Source organism: Lissotriton vulgaris, chromosome 1_2 (genome assembly GCF_964263255.1).
Source record: "Lissotriton vulgaris chromosome 1_2, aLisVul1.2, whole genome shotgun sequence".
In the NCBI taxonomy this organism is placed as follows: domain Eukaryota; kingdom Metazoa; phylum Chordata; class Amphibia; order Caudata; family Salamandridae; genus Lissotriton; species Lissotriton vulgaris.
This window is the reverse complement of record NC_141686.1, coordinates 230418382-230443012: the sequence shown is the minus strand read 5'-3', so window position 1 is coordinate 230443012 and position 24631 is coordinate 230418382.

Below are 24631 nucleotides of genomic sequence, written 5' to 3'. Positions count from 1 at the left end.
TCTATATTTATTGTTATCACAATTGTCTATATGTGTATCATTTGATTGAATGTATTGTGTATGGCTTATTCAATGCATTTGTGAACCTCTGTAAATGTGGTGGTGTATCCTTTGATGCTAAAAAACTTGGTTTATAATCTTTCATAAAAAATAAGTGACTAAACACAAATGGTTTTTCAGCCTAGCAATTCATTATACTAGGTGTGCATTTGTTTTTAAAAAGTTACACTGTCCGGCTCCTTTGTTTGTTTATTCTATAAGAGTGGTCCAGGCCGGCCAGGGACAGGACCCAAGCCTTTCCCCTTTTTCCTGCATTGTAGAACGGGTCTTTACCCGTAAGGCTAGAAGTCGACTTACATCATACACCATAATTACATTAAGTGTACCCAGGTCTCCCGAGAAAAGTAATGGCAGATAAGGACACACTTTCATTTAGTGAGGAACACATCGAGAAACTCCTTGCTGACTCAACACTCTTCACAACAGTCACATTGAGCGGCACAGTCAAGCAGCAAAACGTAGCGGACAAGCTTCTCAGGCTACAAAAAAAGCATATTAGAACAGAATTACATGGCCAGTTCTTACTTGCTAATTTAAGAGCTGGTACGATACCGTGGGGATTACAGATAAAGAACGTACCAGTGATTTTTACGGACGACCCAGTGTATAAGAAAGGGTTCAGCTGTATCAGTACCAAGTGTAGTAGAGATCTCATGGTTCATACAGTCGAGACAGCCCATAAAATCTGCCAAAAAGAAATTGAGGAGATCGAGGAACAACTTCAAAACATCAAGGACAATCATACGGAGTCAGAGGCCAAATTACTCCTTGAAAAAATTGAGAAGGTTAAGTTAAGTTAAGTTAAGTTAACTTAACTTAACTTAACTTAACTTAACTTGAGAAGGAGATCACAACATTCAAGGACAACACAATCAACTTCAAAACAACAAAATTTGAAAAGGACAAAAAATCGTTCAACTTGGAAGATGTTTACCCATACTTGAAAGAAGACTTCTACACCCGTTCTGAGTCCACCAGATACCTCAATTCATATCAAGGGAGATCTAAAAAAAGATTTGTTACATTTTCCGAAACCTCGTCTTCTGAGTCATCTGCAGAATCTGATCCAGGGGAAGGATCATCAAATAGGAACCAACAGAAGAGGCCTTTTTTAGGGCAGGGCCAACAGCGGAGCAAATTCAAACAGCCGCAATGGGAAATGTCAACGCGCAAGCGGAACTACAAGTCTTGAACAACTCCTCTATCATCAACATTTCTAACAAAATATTGACGAAAGCAGAAGAAGAACTGCTACAGTTGGGTCTTTCATTCGTACCGGATACACACATTGATTTCACCAAAGTGAAACTGGAGGTGATTGAATTCTTCCGAAAAATACGACTTAGATGGTTCTTCAAAGACTCTACCAATGAACCACAAATTGAGGTGTCTGGTCTCAGAAATAAATCCCCCTTCTGTCCACCGAGTAACAACATGGCGAGGAATATTATCACTTTTGAGCAAAAGGTGTTATCTTCACTCAATGGGTTGGAGAAGAAGAGAAGATTTATACCAACAAATTTCTCAAAAGATCAGAGACAAGCCATCGATTCCTTAAAGAACCAGCAAGAAGCTGTCATCAGACCGGCGGACAAAGGAGGGGCGGTGGTCCTCTGGTCCAAAGATCTTTACAAAGCCGAAGGAAGGAAACATGTGTATAATACCAACTGGTACCGTCCTATCACACAAGACCCTACAGCTGAGATCACCCATGAAATTTCACGGATGGTGAAAGACGCTAGAGAAAATGGGATCATTGGCCCTAAAGAAGCAGAATTTCTCGTGAAGCGCTTTCCGCGCACCCCACATTTGTACTTTCTCCCAAAAGTACACAAAGATCCAAGTGTACCACTGGGTCGCCCGATAGTGTCGGGCTGTGACTCGGTGCTGGAGCCAATCTCGAAGTTTGTGGACGTCTTTTTGAAGGAATTTACCATCAAAGTCCCTTCATTCCTCCGGGACACCATGGATTTTTTAACCAAGGTTGAGGGAGTAGAATTTGATCCAAGTACCCAGCTCCTAGTGACAATGGACGTATCGTCCCTCTACACTCAAATTCCGCAGCAGGATGGAGTGGACGTCATTGAAATGTATCTCGACTCCAGACCTCGCCCCCATAGAGTGCCGACTGAGTTGATTGTGAATCTGGCATCTCTCGCCCTCAAGAAGAACTTCTTTGTATTCGAGGATGAAATGTTTTTGCAGGTAAAGGGGTCGGCGATGGGGTGTCCCTTCGCCCCGGAAATGGCTATACTCTACATGGCCCAATATGAAGGGAAATATGTTTATAATAACAACCCGTACAGAGCCCACGTTGGGCAGTGGCTTCGGTACATAGATGATGTGTGGTGTATCTGGAATGGTACACCACAGTCTCTTGAAGATTTCCATGAATGGTTGAACAACCACAGTCCAGATATAAAATTCAGTCTGGCATATGACTGCAGAACCATGCCATTCTTAGATGTGGAGATCAAATCGACACCCGAAGGCCTGAAGTCCACACTCTTCCAGAAAAAAACTGACAAGAACAATGCTCTACATTATGCAAGTTTCCACCCCAAAAGCCTAAAGAACAATCTCCCCTACGGTCAATACCTTAGGGTGAGACGGAACCTCTTGAGAACAGAAGATTTCATCACCCACGGAGAAGCACTGACCAACAAATTGAAGGCGCGAGGCTATCCAGCCAAACTCTTGAAACAATCCATGAAGAGGGCAAGATGGACACCTCAGGAACATCTATTGCAAAAGCGAGAAAAACCTAAGGTGGAACGGATGGTCTGTGTCTCTACCTTTGGACCTCACACCAACCCGGTACAGAAAATCATCCGGAGTAACTGGCATCTGGTGGAAGAAATCCTACCTGATATTGGTAAACCGCTGTTCGCACTAAAAAAAAACCAGAAGTATTGGACAGCAGATCTCATCTACACGAGGTACCACCAAAAGAGAAACACAGGGAACCCTCTTCAACATGGGCCCGGTAAAGGGTCATCACAAGTGTGGGACATGTTCTGTGTGCAATTTGACAACAGAAGGAACTCTCTTTACAGATGGTCAAAAACATTGGCGACATGACAACTTCACAAATTGCAAGACCAAATACGCAGTTTATGCCATCACGTGCCCATGTGGAAAAGTGTACATAGGCAAAACAACTCAAGAAGTGCGCCAACGCATTATCCAGCACAGATCCCGGATTAACAACAAAGTCTTGACAGCACCCTTTATATCCCATGTTTTGCAAAAGGCACACTCGCCCAATGATCTAAAATGGACAATCTTAGCAAACATTAAGAACACTCCAGGAGCGGGAGGGGACCCTGATGCACGCCTTGCCCAGAAAGAAGCATACCTCATTTTGAGATTTAATACTGCCATGTTTGGACTCAATGATCTTAACGAATTCAGTAACCTGTAGATATCTTGTCCGCGGCGATTGTCTGTCTTCGCTTGCTGCTGCTCATGTGTCAGCTAAACTCTCTACTGCCGATATATTTTTAAACGTACATGTGCCTTTGACATTCTAATGACAAAGGTCTCCAACTGTGAACCCCCTTCTTGAGCCTCTTTTCCAATCCAGCAATGGACATTGCGCTATGACGCAGTTTTGAACTACATATCCCAATATGCACCGGGACTCCGTCCGTGTTAAATACAATTGGACACGCCCCCCCAAGCTTCGACTTGTCATTTCACTACCGCTTGGGTGCGGGTTGAAGAGCTTCAATCCATCGTCTCTGAAGTAAGTCCCGCAATACAAATATTAGTTTTTTGCAGAGCGAGCGCTACACTAGATCCTTTCTAAAACGCCCATTCTCTGTCTCTGCAGTTGTCGAACTCCTGCGGCGGCTGCCGCCTGCGTTCGCGCACAAATAAATCCACACGCCTACACACGAAGGTAGGATTTTATATATATTTTTTTACATCTTTATATTGCGTTTCAATATTCAGGACTATACTAAGAAGTGCTTGTGCTTCTTGTAGGCGCTCCAAAATAAAAAACCATCTCAGGTGCACCGGCGCCCCAACCACTTCCCAGTGTTTACCACCTCGAGGTATGTGCTAAAATTCACTAATCTAACATGGTGGCTCATAGGGACTTTCACAAAACCGATAATAACTGAGGTTTATACCATCTTATTCACAGGGAGTATCCTGACACTCCAAGTATAAGGTACTTACACGTTTTTCCACGATGTTTGAGTTTCAGTGAGTTGTTAGTCAGCTTGTCATTGATACCATTTTTTAACTTAATTCACAGTGACAACGACCCCCCCAATCCTTGTCCTGAGGAGAACCCGTAAATCGTTGATTGGGTTCGAAACGCGTCGGCGTCCAGCTCCACCAAGATACCAAACCACTAGGGCGTAATAGGAATAGAACTTACACATTTCTACACTGTTGTATAGTTTATGTGTCTTCCTATTTCTCGCACCATGTGACAAATTCACTGTGTATTTTGTGGTGGGTGAAACAAGTAGGCTAGTTCTTCATCTTGCCAGTCCACCTGTTCAATTTTTATTCAGGATTGGTGCCTCAATGATGTAATTTGTTGAGGCCCTGCACAGTTGTCTATATTTATTGTTATCACAATTGTCTATATGTGTATCATTTGATTGAATGTATTGTGTATGGTTTATTCAATGCATTTGTGAACCTCTGTAAATGTGGTGGTGTATTTTTGATGCTAAAAAACTTGGTTTATAATCTTTCATAAAAAATAATTGACTAAACACAAAGGGTTTTTCAGCCTAGTAATTCATTATACTAGGTGTGCATTTGTTTTTAAAAAGTTACACTGTCCGGCTCCTTTGTTTGTTTATTCTATAAGAGTGGTCCAGGCCGGCCAGGGACAGGACCCAAGCCTTTCCCCTTTTTCCTGCTGTGATTGTTTTTTAGCATCGTCCTCTGTGCCCCTGATCGTATTGTGCCTGTAATTGTTTTTTAACAGAACAGTAGGAGTCAGGTCCTAGGCGGGACTGAGGGGGGCTGGACCGTAATATAATGCAGAACAATGGAGACTGCCCACACCTCATAGGATTGGAATTATTTCGAAAAGAGGGTACAAGTGTAAATCAATGACATATGTATAGGTACTTTTATTTATACCAACTACTTGTAATATTCTAGATCTCTGAAAACTTTAAGAACAAGAAAAAGATATCCCAAACAATCAACATAATAGTGATACAATTATAGACAATTATGAAAAACAACAATTCATGAAAAACGTGAATACACAAAACAAAAATATTGACACATTTAGTGATATATAGTACAAATGAATTCCTGTTTTGAGACAACCAAAGCTAAGTGAAAGAGCAAGAGCTCATACAGCGTTCAATCATTAGCATAGGCACACTTAATGTTTGGATTTGCTCTTGCGGAGTGCCGACGCGTTTCAGGTTCGAATCAAACGTGTTCGAACCCTCATCAGGGCTTTGTGAGTTGTCTGTGTAAAGGAAAAGAATGAAATGATGTTGAAAGCCAAGACTCACATGAATAAGTAAAATCCATGAGGTTGTGAAAAAAGGGGTACCTGTGAATATGAGGCTCCTAAGGACTGATGGGTGGACAGGGGGCAGCACCTCAAAGGTTTGTTTCTAGATTGGATAAAACATGTGTTGTTTCAGGGGTTTCAAAAGATACAATCTCATGTAAAAAATATGGAGGCATATTCTCATTGAGAGTTGAGAGCCTACCTCTCTATGCACCATCCAGCGCCTCTTAGAGGGGGGAGGTAGAGGTTGTGAATCTTTAAATCCTGTTGAATGAAAGCAGAAGCTAGTATTGTGTAGTCATATAAACCTTGCCGAAAAAATTACATAATTTCGAGAAGGCCCCGTACCTTGCGTCTTGTATTTGCAGGAAAGAAAAGTTTCCCATCTGGAATAATTTGCGGGGAAAATCACGGACCTATAAAATTAAAATGAGTGTTACAAAGGCTTAGAGTTGCCGGGAATTGTGTGGATGATTTAATTCAGGCGGACAAGAGCCTACCTGGGTTGGCGGCGTATGTCTTCGCAGCCCAGGCGTCGTTGAGGGAGTACTTGAATTCGACTCCGTATACGAGGTGCGCTGTACTGAGGAACGAAAAAAGGAAATAAATGCCGGAACCGGGAACGGTTGTTTTTGAATGCGTGTAAACCAAGAAAGGGAGCTATCTCTTACCTGTCCGAGGACAGTTGATGTCCACAGTGCGAGGCTTCTGGGGGAATGCCTGGCGTTACGAGGGGCCCCACGTAACGCCAGGCATTCCCCCAGAAGCCTCGCACTTCTTGGTTTACACGCATTCAAAAACAACCGTTCCCGGTCCCGGCATTTATTTCCTTTTTTCGTTCCTCATTACAGCGCGCCTCGTATACGGAGTCGAATTCAAGTACTCCCTCAACGACGCCTGGGCTGCTAAGACATACGCCGCCAACCCAGGTAGGCTCTTGTCCGCCTGAATTAAATTAGGCAGGCACTTAAAGAAAGTGAACAGGAATTTATTGATAATTGCATTATCAATCGCTTTGATCTTTTCCTCAAAATTGATATTGATCTTTCTTATAATAATTTGGTTGCCTTTTCTTGTTTCATTTTGTGGTAATTATAAGTGAGAAATATTTCGCAAAGAGTTATTATTTGTGAAAACGCAGCTTTTGAAAAAGAAGATTGTTTAAAAACTGTTTATATTTGTATATATGTTTGTTGTATAATAGTTGTATATATGTATAAATGTGGTTCATAAGTGTCTTTCTCTTCCATGAAAAAATAAAAAGAAACTTGAAAAAATTGAAACAGGTTTAAATAAAATACCTGCACAAGCAGAAGATATTTTCTTTGTTTGTGTCTTTCAAAAAAATCTTACATAAGAATTTACGTGGGGGCTAGCAAATCCTTTATTGTTCATATTTCACTGGTCCAGCTTCCCCTGCATCCCAGGACCAAACTCTTTCTCTTTACAAAATGTATTGTTTTTGCATCATCCTCTGCTGTGCCCCTGATCGCTCCTGTGCCTCCACTGCTGACCCACCCCGCTCCCTGCCGCTGCTCCCCCATGGCCCCACCCCCGCTCCCTCCAGCATCACCGCTCCTCTCCTCACTCGCCACCCCGCTCCCGCCTCCCAGCTGCACCTCCCTCACTCCGCCCCACAACTCTCCATTCATGGCAGAGTCCGTGCGTGCACGCAGCTGGCGCGCCAATTGTGGGGCGAAGGCACGCCAAAGGCAAGCCCGTCTACGCCTGGCCTGTGCCCAGTGCCAGACCCCTTGGCCCCCGCAGAAGCCACCCCACCCGCTGGACGTACAGCGCCGCCACCCTCAATGCACTCAACACCGGCCGGACCCCCGGCTGCCACTGAGCCACCCCAGGACGCACCCACGGACCCTTCACCTGTCAACCCTGCAAGTTCTCCTGCATCCCGACCTGCACCGCACCCGCACCCACCAAGCCGAGCACCAACAACAACCACCTGAGGTGTATCCTGCTCAACACCCGCTCCGTCCACAGACACGCCGTGGAACTATGGAACCTGCTCGACACCACATCTCCAGACGTCGCCTTCCTCACGGAAACTTGGATGAATGCCTCCTCAGCGCCCGACATCGCCATCGCCATCCCGGACGGATACAAGATCACCCGGAGGGACCGCGTCAACCAGACAGGAGGAGGCATCGCCATCGTCCACAAGAACACCATCTGCATCACGACCAACTCCGACGACACCCTCACAGCCGCCGAACATCTTCACTTCCAGATACACACCGACCCCAAGACCATACTCAGAGGAACCCTCATCTACAGGCCCCCAGGACCCCGCACACAATTCAGCGAAGACATTGCAGACTTCATTAGCCCACACGCCCTCCCCTCCGCTGACTACATTCTCCTATGGGACCTCAACTTCCACCTGGAGAACAACAATGACAACAACACCACCACCCTGCTGGACATCCTCGCCAACCTCGGACTCAAGCAACTGGTAAACACCCCCACCCACTACGCCGGACACACGCTCGACCCAATCTTCTCCTCCAGCAAGTACATCTCCTTCAGCCACTCCACCGGACTCCACTGGACAGACCACAGCTGCGTCCACTTCAGCTTCAGAAAGACCACAACTCACCATCTCCCACAACAGGTTCCCCGCAGGAGCTGGAACAAGATCACCACGGACCAGCTCACCACATCACTGAACCAGAACCCTCCCACCAGATCTATGGACCCCAACCAAGCAGCCAACAACCTCACACAGTGGATCACCAACTGCGCTGATGACCTCCCACCCCTGAAAAACCATCCCAGCAAGCCCGGAAGCAAGAGAGCCTCCTAGTTCAACGATGACCTCAAGAACTCCAAGAAGAACTGCCGCACCCTCGAGAAAGCCTGGCGAAAAACCCCGACCACAGACAATATGACCGCCCTCAAGAACGCCACCCGCAAACACCACCAGCTGATACATACCACCAAGAAGTCAGCATACAAGGATCGACTAGACAACAACGCACACAACAGCAAGGAACTCTTCAGCATCGTCAAGAAGCTCTCCATCCCAGCACAGGAAACAACGACATCACCCCCTCACAAGACATCTGCGACTCACTCGCCTCGTACTTCCACAGCAAGATCGCAGAAATACACAACAGCTTCGGCAAACAGTCCACGCACCCAACCACAGAACCAACGCCCCCCACCTCCACCCTCCACGCCTGGATCCCGGTCAGCGCCGAAGACACCATCCACACGATGAACACCATCCACTCCGGATCACCAACCGACCCATGCCCCCACCACATCTTCAACAAGGCCAACTCCGTCATCGCACCCCAACTCCGGGACATCATCAACTGCTCCTTCAACACCGCCACCTTACTGGAGAGTTGGAAGCATGCCGAACTCCTGAAGAAACCATCAGCAGACCCCACTGACCTCAAGAACTACCGCCCCATCTCGCTCCTCCCGTTTCCCGCCAAAGTCATCGAGAAGACCGTCAACAGACAGCTTGCCACCTTCCTTGAGACAAACGGATCCCTCGACCACTCACAGTCCGGCTTCCGAGCCTACCACAGCACCGAGACTGCCCTAATCGCTGCCACGGACGACATTCGAACCCTGCTCGACAACGGGGAAACAGCGGCCCTCATCCTCCTGGACCTCTCCACAGCGTTCGATACTGTCTGCCACCGCACCCTAGTACAACGCCTCAGCAACGTAGGTATCCAAGAGAAGGCACTGGAGGGGATCATCTCGTTCCTTGCCGGAAGAACCCAAAGAGTCCCCGTTCAGATCCGAGGCCACCGAAGTCATCTGCGGCGTACCGCAAGGATCATCAATCAGCCCTACCCTCTTAAACGTCTACATGAGCCCCCTCGCAGCCATCGCACCAAAACACAACCTCAACATCATCTCCTACGCCGACGACACCCAGCTGATCCTCTCCCTCACCAATGACCCTGCCACCGCCTGAACCAACCTACACGAAGGGATGAAAGAAGTAGCCGAGTGGATGAAGAACAGCCACCTGAAACTGAACCCAGACAAGACGGAAGTCCTCATCCTTGGATCATCACCCTCCGCCTGGGACGACTCCTGGTGGCCTCCGGCCCTAGGCACCGTACCCAAACCTATGGACCATGCACGCAACCTGGGCTTCATCCTGGACTCCTCCCTCTGGATGACCAGCAAGTCAACGCCGTCTCATCATCGTGTTTCAACATCCTACGAATGCTCCGGAAGATCTTCCGATGGATCCCCACCGTAACCAGGAAGACGGTCACCCAAGCACACGTCAGCAGCCGACTGGACTACGGAAACACCCTCTACACCGGAACCACCAGCTGCAGAAAAGACTCCAACGCATCCAGAAGGCCTCCGCAAGACTCATCCTAGACAACTCCTGACACATCCACATCTCCGGACACCCGAGAGACCTGCACGGGCTCCCCGTCAGCAAGAGAATCACGTTCTGTCTCCTCACCCACGCACACAAGGCCCTCCACGACCTGGGACCCAGGTACCTGAACAACCCCCTGACCTTCTACACTCCCACACGCCAACTGCGATCGACCAACCAAGCCCTCGCCACGGTTCCACGCATTCAAAGAGCCACCACGGGAGGAAGATCCTTCTCCTACCTGGCAGCCAAGACTTGGAACTCCCTTCCCATCCACCTCCGTCGCACCCAAGACCACCTCTCCTTCAGGAAACAACTTAAGACCTGGCTGTTCGAGCAGTAGCGGACCCCTCTCCCCCAAGCGCCTTGAGACCCTCTGGGTGAGTAGTGTGCTATACAAATTTCTTGATTGATTGATTGATTGAAAGGGCAATAGCATTTTCTATAATGGCAGTTCTTCCTTCAGATAATAGAGAGGGATTGAATTAAATTATTTGGAAGTGTCTTTGAAAGAGGGGAACTTTGAGGTCCGTTTTGAAGGCCTGGGAGGAGGTGGTGGTCCGGAGCTGAGGCGGAACTGAGTTCTAGATTCTCACTGCATTGCCTGAAAATGATTGGGCCATCGATCTTTCCTTATTGAAGGTGGGAGATTTAAATAGTAGCTTTTCCGCATTACGAGATGGCATTGAGCCTCCAGAGAGTTTCAGTTTATTTGCCAGGTAGCGAGTAGAGGAGGAGTGCAAGGCTTTGTGGGTGATACAGGCAGTCTTGTAGATAGATCTTGCCTTGATGGGAAGCCAGCAGAGGGTGGATAACATGGGTGTGATGTGGCCGCTTCTTTTGGAGCCATCAATGAAGTGGGCTGCTGAATGGAGAATAGATTTAAGAGGGGACAGGTGGGATTTGGGGAGGCCAGTAGGAACGCTGGCAAAACTAATAGTTCTGGCATTGGCTGATGCTCTTTTGGCTTTGCCAAAGATTCTTTTATGAATGTTCTTTGTATGCAGACAGTCTACACATGAGTGCCACTGTGGCAGTGTTGGGGAAGGCTGCGTAAAAAAAACGCTGCCTAAATAGCTAATACATATTTGTTTTCAATTGTGAAAGCACACATTGCACTCACTGGTAGGTAATGTCATACAGGGAAATACTTATTGATCGGATTTGTACATTGTACAAGCACAGAATACCTTCACTGGCTGTCAGGTAAAGCCAATGGCTGAAGTGGGGTATCATGCTGTATGCTGTGGTGAGCAGACGCTAAATGTGAATGACACTACAGAAGACAAATGGATGAAGAGGGCTTAATGAAAACCCTTGTATGTAAGCATGTCTGGAGAGTACCAGCGAGGTCTTGCTCGGGGCAGAAACAACGAATTCCCCAAAGAAGGCGCAGTTGGTATCAAGCAGACTTTGCAATGGAATTGATGTGGGAGATTAGATTGAGTTTTTTGTCGAGTATGACACCAAGGGATTTTGCACTGTCCACAATGATGGGTTTATTGTTAAGTTGATAATCTGATCCATCCCTGATTGAACAGGGGGAGGAGAAAGTGAGGAGGAGAGGAGGAGGAATTCAGTTTTGGAGGGATTCAGAATCAGGTGATGAGTTGACATCCAGTTTTGAATGGAATCGAGAGTAGAGCTTAGGATGGAGAGATCGTGAGTGGAGGCAACCTTGAGGTAGATTTTAGTGTCGTCTGCATAGAGATTATAGTGGATCCCGGATTTACTTAGGAGATTTCTCAGTGGTTCTACATAGAGATTTAACAATGTGGGTGCAAGTATAGAGTCTTGAGGTACACCTTGACCTATCGCCAAAGGAGATGAAAGACTGTTTGCTATTTTGATCATTTGGGATCTGTGAGAGAGGAAGGAAGCAAATCATTTAAGCACAGTGTCCTCCATGCCCATTGTCTGTTGAAGAGTGTTGAGGAGAGTGGTGTGATTGACAGTGTCAAAGGCTGCAGAAAGGTCAAGGAGGATTAGAAGACAAGACCCCCCGAATCGAATATTCGCAGCACGTCATCAATCACTTGCAGCAGAGCTGTTTCAGTGCTGCAGTTTTGGATGAAGCCAAATTGGAAATTGTCAAGAAGATCGTTGTCCTTGATATGACGAGAGAGTTGTTTCGCTACACCTCTTTCTGTGATCTTTGCAAGTAAGGGTAGGTTGGTGATGGGGTGGAAGTTGCTGAGGTCATTCACGTCAGCAGTGGATTCTTTAAGCAGAGTGGTGACCTGCCAAGTTTTGAAGGAGCCAGGAAGGGAGCCTTGACAGAGGGAGAGGTTGACCAGAGTGGTCTAATAGGAAAGAGAATGGGTATAGAAGTCAATGGCAATGGCACTAAGGATGGGCTCAAGCGAATGGTTGTAGGGCTTTGTTTCGTGGATGCTATTGAGGAGGGCATATTCAGAAATGGGGTCAAAGTTCTGCCAAATGGCTAAGAATTTGCGCTCCTCTGGAGGGGTAGGATGAGTGACCTGATCCACAAGTGATTTCACTTTTTTGTCAAAGAATATAGCGAAGTCCACTGCTTTCTTTGTAGAATCCTCCAATTTGGAGGTTGGGGGAGAGCAGTTAGGATTCTTGATAAGATTGAATAGATTTTTGGGTCTATATTTTAGATGAGTCAAGGAGGGCTCAGAAGTGCGACGCTTTTCCAAAGAAGATGTGATTGTGGTACTTGGATCTTGCTGAACGAAGCGTGGCCAAATTATTAGTGGAGGGCGCTTGCCTCCATTGTTTCTCCAGGAATCTTAGGTGCTTCCTTTCTTCATAGGGGGAATTGTCGAACCAAGGTGCTGAGGGGAGGGTCTTTTCTTTTTGCTTTGGGGAGGGGCAAGGTTATTTATTACGACTGCAAGGACAGTGAGGCATTGGGAGGTGAGTTTGTCAACATATAGGTTCGGGTCTGGCCTAGGAAGTAATAGCAAAGCTGATTCATAGAGGGAACCAACGTCAATGTTTTTAGTGTCACGGAACGAGAAGGTACCCCTGACATGTTGGCCAAGAGTTATAGAGTGTGATAGGTGAAGAGAGAATTGGATGAGGAGCTGATCAGACCACTCTACATGAATGGGGGTAGCGATAGAAAGCATGACTTCCTTAGAAATAACAAGGTCCAGGATTGAGCCCTTAAAGTGGGATGTATGACGGTACAACGCGTGGTATTACCACGCATACCGTTACAACGCAGGTTTTACAACGCAATTCGTTACAACGACTTGCGTTGGGGGGCGCTGGATAGTGAATAGTTTAATTTACTATTCCAACTCCAGTCCCCGTGGATAATAGGGAAGGTGTTGGATAGTAAATTAAACTATTCCCTATCCTAGAGCATCCTCCAGCGAAAGTCGTTGTAACGACTTTCGTTGTAAAACCTGCGTTGTAATGGTACCGCGTTGTTAGAGTTTCGTTGTAAAGGATGTTCCCCCTTAAATTATGTTCATTCTGTGCAGTGTTGGATAAGATCGTTTACAGAGAGAAAGGTGGCCAGCAAATTTGCAGAAGAGTCTTGCTGTGAGCCCTAGTGGAGATTGAAGCCACCCACAAATGTCTGATTGTCACTTTGCGAGTATTGGTTGCTGATGAGGTCAGTGAGTTCTTCCATAAATGAAGGGCCGATACGAGGTGGGTGGTAAATGTCATGGAATCTGAGGTGTGAGCGGTGGTGTAATTGAAGCTCAAGAGATAGGCATTCAAAAGTGCGGAAGGAGCTGATAGGTAAAGCCTTAAGTTGAAGATGACTGCAACACCTCCCCCAACTTTGTCAGTTCTGCCATTCCTAAATATAGAATAGCCTGTGGGTAATAGAAGATCAAACAGAGAGTGAGAGGTATCGTTGAATTAGGTCTCCGTGAGGAAGAGCATGTCAATATTGTGAAGGGTGATGGTGTCGGAGATTTCAAGCTTGTGTTTTATTGCAGATCTGCAGTTTAGGAGCAGACAGAGCAGCTCTGTCATGACTGTTTTGGTGACGGGGGCACTTGGGCTATGAAGGGTGATAGGGATATTGTACTTATACGGGGTGCTCGGGAGGGTTTAGGTGGATGCTTGGTTCTGACAGAGGAGATGGTCGGAATAGTGTAGATAGTAGGGTTACTGGGAGATGAAAGTTGAAGAAGTATGGCGTTTAGGGGCTTGTGTGAGTTAACGATGTTTGCAGACGACAGGTTGTGCTTGGCTATAATTGGGTGGAGGGCGAGGAGCATCGCGTGGGAAGGTGAGAGTTTTTCAAAGGAGTTGAGTGAATGGAAAAGTTGAAATCTCAGAGCTTAAAAGTGAAATGGCAGCTACAAGCTGGGAGATGAAGGTGATAAGAGAGCTTAGCTTATTTTCCAGAGAGAGTAAGGCAGAGCACGGAAGGTTGGGTGGCTCGATGGAAACAGGAGGGGGTGAGATTTGTGTCGGAGGGCAGGGAGAGGTGGGGGGACAGGTGTAGAGTTGGGCTATAGGGTTCATAGGTGGGGAAAGGTGGAGGTTGAGAGCGGGAGTTGGTGTGTCAGAGGTGAAGGGAGAGTTGTCTTTGTTGGCATTGGAAGAAGGAGAGGAATTAAGGACATAGGGGGAGATGGGTGCGGATCGAGGCAAAGGAGAGGGGAGGACTGTGTGGAGTCATAGGACTGAAGGAGGTTTGGGAGGAAAAGAGGGGAGGTGGTTGGAGAGGTCCTGTCAGCTAGGAGAGGTGGCTGTGAGGGAACTGGCATCTGGCAGAGTGAGGGGGGTTGGAAGATAGGGAAGTTGAAGAAAGGAGGTGGTTCTGATGGGCCCGAGGGAGGGAGATGGAAAGGGTTACCAAGGGGGGAAGGGGGTAGCACGGCATTGCTGCAGTAGTGGGTGGAAGGAGAAAGATGCAATTGGTTTGTGGAGAAATCGAGGTGAATAGCGGAGGAGGAGGGAGTAGTGAAAAGGGGGAGAGGGAGGAATAAAGGGAGCGTAAGGAAAGTTAACAAGGGGAGAGGGTGGAGAAGAGGTGGACTAAAAAGGGGGGTGGCAGGTAGGAATAGGGGGAGGAGATGAGGTTGGAGTACCAGGACACTGCAGAATGGACGAGGAGTGTATTAGCTAAAGGTAAGGCTGAAGTGATGAAGGGGGGGCATACTGTGAGGTGGGAGGAATGGGAGAGTAGGGCACAGGGGAGGGGAAGGGAAGAGGGCCGACCTGTGCTTCTCGAGGGTGCAGCCTATTGGAGTGTAGGGGGGTCAGGGGAGGAGAAAGGGAGTAATGGGTGGAGCTAGATGAAGAGTCAGGGGATAACCCGGCCGCAGAGGAGATGAGTAGGGAGGGGAAGAGGAGGTCAAAGAGAGAGAGACCGGTGTCTTTGCCTTGGATCATGACAGTACTGTTGTTATAGAGTGAGATAGTAAGGGAGCCGTTGAAACACGCAGAGGGGGACATTTTTTGTTTTTTCCCATGAGGGATAGAGGAGGAGGAGGTGACATTAAGGGAATTGTATAAGTTGGTGGACCATGAGGGGGTGTCGTGAGTCAAAAAAATGAAATCGTTTTTGAGCCTCCCAAAACAACCATTGTAAGATTGATCAACAAAAAGAGAATCAGGCAAACTCTCTATAATGTTATGCTTCAATTGTTTCATTGAAGCTTTAGTCTGGTCTGGATCATAAATGATTTTGTAGCAAATAATTCCAGCCTTAACTCGAGTGGTGGCCATGTTGGGAATGTGAGGACAAGGAGGGTGGGGATATGAGAAGGATGTTACTAAGAGACCTTTTGATTGACGTCACCTACCCAGCCGATCATCTGACATTGTTTTTCCTTGTCTCCTCGTTTGTGTCTCTTTCCCTCCCCCTGCGATGGAACTATGATGACGCCCCCTGGGCGGACCCAAAACAGTTTTTACCTACCGCGGAGCCCGAGCAATCTTGGCCGATGCCCGTTGGAGCTGTCCTAGGCAGCTATAGAGGAGTCTGGCCCCTTGGTCGACACCTACCCAGCCGGGCATCTGACATTGTTTTTCCTCGTCTCCCCATTTGTGTCTCCTTCGTCTCCCCATTTGTGTCTCCTTCTCTTCTCCTTCGATGGAACGATGACGACGCCCCTTGGGTGGATACCAAAACTATTTGTACCCTCCGCGGAGACCGAGCAACCTTGGCCGATGCCCGGTGGAGCTGTCCTATGCAGCTATAGAGGAGTCTGGCCCCTTGGCCGACACCTACCCAGCCGGGCATCTGACATTGTTTTTCCTTGTCTCCCCATTTGTGTTTCCTTCATCTCCTCATTTTTGTCTCCTTCTCTTCCCCTTCAATTGAACAATGAAGACGCCCCTTGGGTGGATACCAAAACTGTTTGTACCCTCCGCGGATACCAGGCAACCTTGGCAATGCCTGGTGGAGCTGTCTTATGCAGCTATAGAGGAGTCTGGCCCCTTGGCTGTCACCTACCCATCCGGTCATCTGACATTGTTTTTCCTCGTCTCTCCGTTCGTGTCTCCTTCCCTCCTCCCCCTGTAATTCTTTGATTCAAATTGATGTAAGTATGTAACCTGTAACTCGCGGATTCAACTGATATAACTATGTATTCTGGATCCTGCTGATCCTCATGTAAAGCGCTCTGATACCTCCGGGTCTAGCCAGCGCTATATAAAACTTTTCAAATAAATAAAATAAAATAAAATTAATAAAAATAAATAAATAAAATATTGGAGCGCTTTACATATCACCGGTTATGTTTTAAAAGGACACATTCAGGTACAGGGAGATTAAGTGATTTGCCCATAATCATAGGATGTGGAGGCTACTCTGAAGCTCGAACTTTGGTTTCCTTTTTTTTTTTAAAGCTTTTTATTGAGCATGTTCGAAAAATACATAATTAAACACATATTGCATTACGAGTATTAGAAGGCAAAAATAAATATACAAATATACAAATTGTGGCAGGTATATTAACAATCGATAATAATAATTATGAAAGAAAAAGAAAATGTAAAATCATTATTCCATTCTCTAAACTTTATGGCCGTAGTACATGTATCAAACTTGCCTAAATAGATTTTAGTCTTAGTCCCTCTGTTGATCATACCAGCTAGCAACTGAAGACCAAACCAATTCCCCATATGATCTAGATTTTTTCCCTCTAGTTTTATAGATGGCCATTTCTTGTTTATATATTGCTAAAAGTCTGTTAAGCCATCCCTGGAATGCTGGGGCCTCAGAGTCCTTCCAACGGGTTGCTAAAATGATTCTATAGATGGCAGTGCATATATAAGTTGTATAAGTTTCTGAGTTGTTGAGTTCGGGAGAGCTGTCATAGCCTAGCAGGAACAAAGTTGATGAGGTTTTGATTTCATGGCCGAAGATCTCAGTCCAGTATTTTACAATACTTTCCTTAATTTGTTCTAATTTGGGACAATCATAAAACATATGTATCAGGTTTGCGGGGCCAAGTGCGCATCTGGGACATTTATCATGGTCAATCTTACCCCAAGAAAATAATTTGGAGGGTGTGTAATATAAGTTGCATATCGTTTTATAGATTTGTGCTTTTAAATTGCTTGCTAATATGGCTTTGGAAGATAGTTGTAGAGCCATGTCTATGTCGAAGTTAGAATTATTTAATTTACTGGCCCAACTGGTTTCTAATTTTTCTAAGTCATCAGGGTGATTACTCAAGAAGATCTCATATATGTCACTTATTCTAGTTGATGGCTTTTGTATCAGGTCTATGAGAGGTATCGGTTTTAACTCTATATTCGTGATGTGTTGTCTTAATGATGTATAAATTTGGATAAATTTTAAGTAATCGGTGGGGTGGATCTGGTATTTAATATATAATTCATCAAATGTTGTTCTACCATCTAGGTTTAGAAAGTCGCCAATGGTGATAAGGCCTAAGTTCTCCCAGCGTTTAGTTATATTATCATTAAGGTATTGGGGTATTACTGAGCTGTGCCATAGTGGTGTGTATTTTGTATATTTAGGGATTAGAAGTGTTTTAGTAATGGAAGTCCAAGTTTTAAAAGCATCTGTAATAATTTTGAATTTGATCTTTTTGAAATAGGAGGGCTCAATTTGTCTTAGTAGTAGTCCTCTAGCTGTGCTTCCTAATGTTAGTTCGTAAATAGATGGTATGTCATGTGGTGGCCTATTTTGGTCATGATAGTTGGATGTAGTTAGAAATGTCATTTGTTGTAGAATGGCTGCCCACATGTAATAAGTTAAATTTGGTATCGCTAGGCCGCCTCTGGAAGTTGGTAATACTAGCTTGGGTAGAGCTCTTCTTATCTTCCCATAGCTCCAGATAAACGAAGATATTGCTTGGTTTATCTTTTTCATAGAAGCGTTGTTAATTAGAATAGGGATTGCTCGAAACAAATAAAGTATCTTTGGAAATATTGTCATTTTTACATAGTTACTTCTGCCAATTATAGATAGATGAAGGTTATTGACTCTAAGTAGATCTCCTTTTATTTTTGTAATTAGAGGGTCATAATTTAACGTATTAATATCATCAGTATTAGACGCGATATTTACTCCTAGATATTTTGCATTTTTAACTCTGAATTGACTTATATATGGTGCATTATCAGTGCATATTACCATCGTTTTGTCTTGGTTTAGAGAGTATCCCGAGTAGAGGCCAAATATTTTAGTGGTTGCTTCTATTTCGGCAAAGGCCTCAGTAGGGTTAGTTGTTAGGACCGCAACGTCATCGGCGTAGGCAAGGACTTTAGTGTTGTATATACCGGTTTTTATTGGTGTTATCGCTGGCAATGTTAATAGCTTGATAATTAAGGGGTTAATGTAGAGTGCGAATAGCAGTGGAGAGCACGGACACCCTTGTCGCGTGCCTCTCTGGATTTTTATATTTTCAGATTCGCTGCCACCTGTCAAAAGTCTGGCTTTTGGGTCTACGTAGAGGGCTTTTATTGATTTTATAAACCCCGGGCCGATGTTATTAAAGGCTAATATTTCCCAAAGAAACTGCCAGGAGCCCGGTCAAAAGCCTTTTTGGCATCTAACAAAATCAGCGACATCTGACCTCTCTCTATTTTCATTATGTCGAAAAGAGATATTACTCTACGTGTATAATCGGTGGTACTTTTGCCTGGTATGAACCCGTGTTGCCAGGGAGATACTAGTTGTTCAATAATCTTACCAAGACGGTTAGCAAAAATTTTGGCGTATGTTTTCAGAGTCTGAGTTGATCAGTGAAATCGGCCTGTATGATGTTGTCAATTCCGGAGATTTATCCTTTTTCTTAAAGACGGCTATGTTTGTTTGTTTCCACGATTCCGGGGGTTTTCCATGCCATTGGATACCTAAGAAGAGATCATACTGAAATGGGATTATTACTTTACCCAATATTTTGTATAGGTCTAGGGGTATCTTGTCGGGTCCTGCTGCTTTCCCTGCAGCTAGTTCCGCTATTGCCAGCTCTACTTCTATTCTGGTGATTTCTTTATCTAGTTCTTTCTTTGTATCATCATCAATGGTTTGTACCATGTTAGTCTCTCTAAGCCAGTTGACTAGGAACTCTTTAGTTTCATCAATCGATTGTTTGTCTTCATTCTGGTATAGTTTTTGGTAATACTCCTGGAAACAATTAGCTTTTTCTTCCTGGGTGGTATATTTGTGGCCACCATAGTCAATGCTTTGTATGAAGTTACGAGATTGAGTTTGCCGGGTTTTTAGAGCAAGGTGTCTCCCTACATTTTCCCCTGTCTCATATATCTTATTTCGGTTAGCTTGGAGGGTTTCTGCTGCTTTTTCAGTTAGATCATTATTTATCTCTGCCTTAAGTATTAAGATCTTTCTCAGGGTGTCATCAGCCTGTTCGCCGTGATGTAGTTGGTTGGCGTGTGTATGTTCTAGATGTATTAATCTATTTATTAGTTGGGTATGAGTCTTTTCTCGCTCTTTTTTACGACTGGCAACAAAGGTGGCAGTCTCCCCCCTTAACGCAGCCTTAAAACTATCCCATACACTAATGCGTGATGCACCGGAAAGAGTCGTTTAAAGTCGCGATAACCTGGTTATGTCATAAAAGGACACATTCAGGTACAGGGAGATTAAGTGATTTGCCCATAATCATAGGATGTGGAGGCGACTCTGAAGCTCGAACCTCGGTTTCCAGCACCAAAGTAAGCAATCTAGCTGTCAGACCACACCCTCTCCCGAGATAGGCTGCTATTGCAGGTTAACATGTGTTAATGCATGTTAGCCTAGCCTTGTTGATAGACCGTTAAAAAATGTGCCACTTTAGCACCGGAAAGGGTCGCTAAAGTCGCGATAACATGCTTGATAATATGCCCCTTTATGTTTTAAATCTCAGTGTTCTTTGCAGATTTGGGAGCTCTGTTGTTACACAATAGGGTTTTGGCTGGAATTCCACTTCGCATACTCGCTCTCCCATTGGGTGTCATCTTTGTCACATGACATCCTCAAGACTTAGCCCAGCCCTAAGCCTAATTCTCATAGGTATCTGAAACCAGCTATACCTGCTCCATGTTGACTGTGAAGCCTGGGCGGCCCTGAGACCATTGCCTGGCTGACACGTGACCTTAATCCCAATAAAAGTAGGGTTTTTTAGGTCTCAGCCCGTTCCAGCGCATGCGTTGGTCTGTCCGAGGCATTTAGTAGCTGGCTTTTGAAAGTGCTGCCAGAGGCCACCAGCGTGCGGTTACACATGTGTGCATGTGCTGCCATCTGTCTCTCCTCCTCGTCATGGCTAATTAAAACGCGGTGCTCTCACTTTCGCCACGGCGCTCTCACTTTCACCGCAGCGGGCGCTCGAGTGTGCACCACTTTTGAGGCCGGGCTTGTTACTTAAAAGGGAACACACTGAGAAATGCACTTTAACTCATGGACAAGCGTTCAAGTCTCCGAGGGGCCCTTTGGGCTTCTGCCGCTGGTAGCACGAGCCCGCACGCGCAAATTGACAGAGTGAAAATTGAAAATCTGCAGGAGAGTATTTCCTGTTTTTCTGTTGTACTGCTGTATAAGGATTCTGGTGATCGATTGTGCGAGTTAAGCTGAAAGGAATTTGCTTATCCCTTATTACTTTCCCATTTTAGTATGAAAGTTATTTTTATAAATCCTTTTTTTTGCAGCAATCGATTAGTATATCTAAACAATTGTGAAACTAATGTAGGGCGGGAGTTGATTGAACCACAGTGAAATCTAAAAAAAGATGGATCACCATGAATTTCGTGACGCTCTTTATGTTGTAAATGTAAATGTATTTGAGCTTATATAGCGCACAGCTACCCACAAAGGGTTTCCCGGCGCTTGCTTAGGGAACCCGTCCTGGTATTCCCCTGTGAGATAACCCCGGCAGGGTATCCACAAGGTGAAAGCCAGGCATCCCAGGGGCCGTTGTGGAGATTAAGCAAGCTATTGCCCAGAGTCGCAGAGTGTGAACCCGTGAGTTGAGAAGGCACCGGAGCGAGAATTATCGAGTACGTGGAATTTTTGAGCCCAAGACCCGCCGATGTGGGGAATTGAACCCTGGTCCAGAGCCGATCTCAGCTTCCGGGTCTGCCGCCTCTAACCCCTGAGCCACACTTCTCTGAAATGTGATTTGTGTTGCACATGTCTGTCACTATTTATGACACAGTATTTTGGTTTGTCTGAAATCATTTTCTATATATATTTTTTGTTATGAATTTGTTTGTATTGCAGCCATATTTATGATAAGTTCACATAATATATATATATGTTGGTATAAGTTTATTGTGTGGTGTATCTTTGCTTAATTTTGTCTGATGAAATTGAATACGAATTACTATTGTTACAAAGCAATTTTGAAAACTAGCAGAACCAATTGTAGCACGCATATCCTATACCCAGGTTCTGAGGACACAGGGTTGCCCCATTACATGTAATGCTGTGAGTCTCCTGAGGCGGAAGCCGGGAGTGAACCCTTTGTTTTTAAACTACTTTGTTTGTGCTCTGTTTTAACTTTAAGACCTACTCACCCCTGCATTGAACAGCGTTTCTCAGCGCTGCAACGATTCTTCTCGGCCATCACTGAGGGCGAGACGCGTCCTTAGACACGCCCACCTCAGCTGGCCACGCCCCCTGAAATCTCTTAAATTGCGCGCACAGCTGACAGCGCGGCATTACCGAATGTGAGTCTCCTGAGGCGGAAGCCGGGAGTGAACCCTTTGTTTTTAAACTACTTTGTTTGTGCTCTGTTTTAACTTTAAGACCTACTCACCCCTGCATTGAACAGCGTTTCTCAGCGCTGCAACGATTCTTCTCCGCCATCACTGAGGGCGAGACGCGTCCTTAGACACGCCCACCTCAGCTGGCCACGCCCCCTGAAATCTCTTAAATTGCGCGCACAGCTGACAGCGCGGCATTACCGAATGTGAGTTTCCTGAGGCGGAAGCCGGGAGTGAACCCTTTGTTTTTAAACTACTTTGTTTGTGCTCTGTTTTAACTTTAAGACCTACTCACCCCTGCATTGAACAGCGTTTCTCAGCGCTGCAACGATTCTTCTCCGCCATCACTGAGGGCGAGACGCGTCCTTAGACACGCCCACCTCAGCTGGCCACGCCCCCTGAAATCTCTTAAATTGCGCGCACAGCTGACAGCGCGGCATTACCGAATGTGAGTCTCCTGAGGCGGAAGCCGGGAGTGAACCCTTTGTTTTTAAACTACTTTGTTTGTGCTCTGTTTTAACTTTAAGACCTACTCACCCCTGCATTGAACAGCGTTTCTCAGCGCTGCAACAATTCTTCTCCGCCATCACTGAGGGCGAGACGCGTCCTTAGACACGCCCACCTCAGCTGGCCACGCCCCCGTGACGCCCTCCCGCTTAGGTATAAATCATGTGCCTCGCCAGGAAGCGCAGCGGACGGGCGCAGCGGGCGCGCCGTTTGCGCGCCGAAGGCGCGCCAAGGGCAAGCCCGTCTGGGCCCATCCGGGCCTGGACCGGGCCCAGGGCCTGTCCCCCTGTCCATGCTGCTGATTCTGCTCGTATGTGCTGGACCAATTCCCAGCTCCACTCTCTGAATCCCTCCCTCTGTGCGGCCACTACCCCCTGCAATCCTATCCATCTTGATTCAGCTCCATTTCATTGCCCTCAATGCAACTTCACTCTCCCGCCCTTCCTTTCCCATTCGCTTCCTGAGCCCACGCCGCAGCTCTCAACGTCTAATCATCGGACGTTGAAAGCAGGCTTACTCAACTGCCGGTCTCTCCCCCGCCATGCCAATGACATCTGGTTGTTGATTTCCTCCGAGGAGTGGGATATTTTATTCCTCACTGAGTCTTGGATGACTGACTCATCCTCCCCGGACATTTATTTAGCCATTCCATCTGGCTATGACATAAAATGTGTCAACCGTGCAGGGGGAAAATCGGGAGGCGGATTAGCTATTATCTTTAAATCCTATTTCCAGCTGACCATTACCAAACTCACCAACATTGGTATCATTGAAGCCCTCTACTTCTCTGTATCCGATTCCGCAGCTGTCATTCTAGCCGGCTCTCTAATCTATAACGCCCCCACGGCGGCTTCCCTTTCTCTTACCGCTCTCACCCACCAGTTAGCTGATCTAGCCTTGAAACATCAATACTTTTTGGCTCTAGGTGATTTTAACCTTCATGTCGATAATTCCCTCTGCGCAAAAGCGAATAATTTACTGGAAATCATGGATAGCCTTAATCTTACTCAACTTGTTACCGGTCCTACTCATGTAGCGGGTCACACCCTGGACCTTATTTTCGCTAATTTCCCCACTATTACTGTTTCTCCCTCCCTTCCTCTTACATGGTCGGACCATTACCTTATCCCTTTTTCTCTGACCTTAGACCGCAAATCTATCCCTCCTGTGCCCAGGAAAGAGCTGGGTAGGAAGTGGCACAAAGTCACTTGCGCTTCCCTTGACCCGATATTCCATTTCCAGACGGACCATCTATCCCCGGATATCGATTTTAATATCGCCAGGCTCAACTCCGCCCTTATCAACGCTATTGACCACATTGCCCCCCAGAAACTCATTACTTCCTCTAGATCCCGTCCTTCCGCTCCCTGGTTCTCCACCTCCCTCCGCGAGGAAAAAAGTAGCTGTAAAGCACTCGAACGGAAGTGGAGGTTAAATTACGATCCTGAAGCTAAGCTTGCCTACAAGGCGGCCTTGAAAAAATTTCTCAAACATAAAAAAACAGCCATGAAAGACCACTTCTCGCTCCAAATTGCCAAGGCCAAAAATTCTTCAAAAACCCTCTTCTCCATTGTTAAAAATTTTATTACCCCTCCGGCTAGGACCACTCAGGTCTCAGCTAGCCAGAAACTATGTGAAGGACTCTCGGACTTTTTTCTCGAAAAGATCGATAAACTCTGCGTCTCCTTCCCTAAAGAGCCAATGCCTCGGACTCCGTCTACCGATCCCCCTAACTCTCCGTCCCTTCATGCTTTCAATAAACTTGCCCAGGAGGATGCTCTCAGACTACTCATTCACTGCAAGTCTGGCGCACCCACTGACCCCGTTCCGGCCAAAACTATGGGTGAATTGGCTCCCCTGCTAGCCGACCCGTTCCTCTCCATCTGGAATGCCTCTCTGCACCATGGCTTTTTCCCTACCACCTGGAAGGAAGCCTTGGTGATCCCAATTCTAAAAAAGGCAGATGCCGATCCCACTGTATTCTCCAACTACCGCCCTATATCCCTCCTCCCCAAACCTGCTAAGGTTCTGGAAAAAGCCGTGCAGCTGCAACT